This window comes from Elephantulus edwardii, unplaced genomic scaffold (assembly GCF_000299155.1).
Source record: "Elephantulus edwardii isolate Elephantulus edwardi_28Jun2011 unplaced genomic scaffold, EleEdw1.0 scaffold00462, whole genome shotgun sequence".
NCBI lineage: Eukaryota > Metazoa > Chordata > Mammalia > Macroscelidea > Macroscelididae > Elephantulus > Elephantulus edwardii.
Genome location: NW_006400212.1, coordinates 221,363 through 224,257, shown reverse-complemented (window position 1 = coordinate 224,257; position 2,895 = coordinate 221,363). Strand labels below are relative to the sequence as shown.

The following is a 2,895-nucleotide window of genomic DNA, read 5'->3' as shown; positions in this document are numbered from 1 at the left end:
GACATTCATAAGGTCTCTCTCCTGTGTGAGTTCTAAGATGTACAGTGAGCTGACTGGGTTGTGAAAATGCCTTCCCACATTCCTTACAGGGATAAGGTTTCTCTCCTGTGTGAACTCGAAGATGTTGCGTGAGGTGACCCAATCTGCGGAATGTTTTCCCACATTCCTGACACTCATAAGGTCTGTCTCCTGTGTGAATTTTTCTATGTTCCCTCAGGTGACTTAATCGTGTGAAGGTTTTCCCACATTCCTTACATTCATAAGGTCTCTCTCCTGAGTGAATTCTACGATGTACAGAGAGCTGACTTGATAGAGAAAATGTTTTCCCACATTCCTTACAGGGATAAGGTTTCTCTCCAGTGTGAACTCTGATATGTTGTGTGAGGTGATGTGATTCTGTGAAGGCTTTCCCACATTCCTTACATACATGTGGTTTCTCTCCTGTGTGAGTTCTTCTATGCTGAGCGAGGTGAGAAGACGTGCTGAAGGCTTTCCCACATTCCTGACATGGATACGGTTTCTCTCCAGAGTGAATTCTCCTATGCCGAGCGAGGTTAGAAGATTTTATGAATGTTTTCCCACATTCCTGACAGGGATAAGGTTTCTCTCCTGTATGATTTCCTGCATGTTCAGCTATAAAAGCCAGGTGGGAAATGGCTTTCCCACTCTCCTGACATTCATAAGGTTTCTCTCCGGTGGGCATCTGTCTGTGTAAACTGAGCTGACTTGAGTGTGAAAATGGTTTTCCACATTTCTGAGATGCATAAGGTCTCTGTCTTCTGTGCAATCTAAAATGTTTAGTTAGGTCAGTTGAGTGAGCAAAGGTTTTCCCGCATTCATGACACGCGTACGTTTTCTCTGGGGTGTGAGTTCTTCCATGTGTGGTGATCTGAAGTGATGGAGAAGAGGCCTTCTTACATTCTTTAACTTCACTGGGTTTCTCTGAGGTATGTATACTTGTATGCCTAGTGATAGGTAAGAAAGAAAAAAGGAATAGATTTTATGTGACATTCTGAAGGACAAGAATATAAGTGTCTGAACGTTCTGTTACATTCCCGTTGATCTACCACATGTATCTAAAATGATGAGAAATCACAGAAATCTTTGCTCCATGTATCACACATATAATAGCTGGTCGTAGCAAGACGAGTCCTCCAAAACTTTACGTCTGGATAATTTCTTTGCTATCAGAAAAGATTTCAAAATCTGATGGAGGTTCCCTGCGTGATGGTCTGCCACCGCTTCACTCAGCTCCTCTAACTCTGTGATGTCTTGTAAAAACAGACCACACTCAGGTGTAAGTAGGAATGTTAACATTTTTCCATAATGAAACACAATGAAGTTGTGAGGCCTTAGGACTCTCAAATTTCACACTCAAGCAAAGTTACAACTCCTGCAATGACCTGTATAAATCACAACACCTTCTGCTGTGTCTCCAGTCACTGTGTCCCTCAAGGTTTCGGGGTTCTTTCATTGGATTGAAACTCACCTCAAAGACTCCTCCTGGTTATTTTTGACATCTTCGTTGCTACACAATGTCGGCATCCACTGTACCATGGAAGGCCAGGGATGGCTAGTCCTTAAGAATTTCAACTGTGTATATTCACGGGATAAAGAGTCTCTCTCATTACTGTGTTGAATACCTGCCAAGAACCACATTTAAAAATATGAAACCCTAAGGAAAGGAGTCACAAAGGACAGACTTCTGTGAACTAACAGAAACGTGGGCCCAGTTTTCATATTCAGCACGTTAACAATGGAAAACCAACTATTCACTGGGAAAGAGTGCAGAGATAAAAAAAAGGAATCATGACACGATTTGGTTTCTATGAGCTGGGTAGATAAAAAGAGGACTCACAAAGCACACACAAAAAATCTCACAGAACAACTACAACCTCAAACGATAAATACACTCAAAATCACGCAGTACGCAGACATCTCCCTGGACATAGACATGCTACGGTGCAAAGTTATCATTACAGTGGGCTTGTACATCACACAGCACACACACCTCACACAGACATCACAAATACATACACTAAAATTCACTTTTTCTTTAAGCCTTTTACAACTTACTACACATCTTTAATTTAGCCTTTATTAACTTTCATATTTGGGCACAAACAGACATTTTATTTTAAGCAAAACTACTTTCATTTTTTTCCTCTTAAAAAAATATACAAAACTTACTACCAGTCATTTTACTTATTCTTTTGAACTTCATACCATGTTAAAACATTTGTTCTTAAAATTTTGTTCAGTAGTTTGGAAATAAGAAATTATTTTCCGTGTTTATTACCTCAAAATGCCCTAATTTGGTAACTGCAAATTTAAATCCTGAATAATCATGGGAAGGTAATCTGTTTATCCTAAACATTATATGAAAACCTTTCTTTAGGAATTGAAGGAACCATGGATATATATGTTAGGATTTTCCTTGTGTTAGAGCCTGGAAAATAAGCTGTTTGTTCTTTGCAGACAGGAGACAGAAAGGGACCCCAAAAGAGGGAGTGTTGCTTCCTGCGCTGGAGTTCACCTTGAGGCATCAAGGCAATTCCCAAGGACAAACCGAACTCTTGCGGGGCTCTTCCACGGTGACCCTAGGAGGGGAGAATGAGAATGGAAAGGACAGGAAACAAAGAGGCATGGAGACAAGTTGAGATTCCAATCAAGTCTCGATTTTATTGCAAGCACTCACACCTTGTAGACAGAGGCACAATGGCGGGGGAGTGGAAAGGGGAAGTATACAATCAGGGAGAAGAACATCCTGTGATTTCCAGTAAGCTGAGAGTTATGTGGTCAACAGAAACTTGGCAGGATATTTCCAGTAAAGTGAAACCTATCCTCCTGAGGGAAGGGGCAACATGTCCAAACATATTCTTAGAGAATTACAAA

General features: G+C 40.8%; 1 pseudogene; it reads right to left on the bottom strand.

The window, feature by feature from the left end:
- LOC102876331 overlaps positions 1–1,545 on the bottom strand; it is a 21,541-nt pseudogene extending 19,996 nt beyond the window's left edge.
- Positions 1,546–2,895: the final 1,350 nt, after the last annotated feature.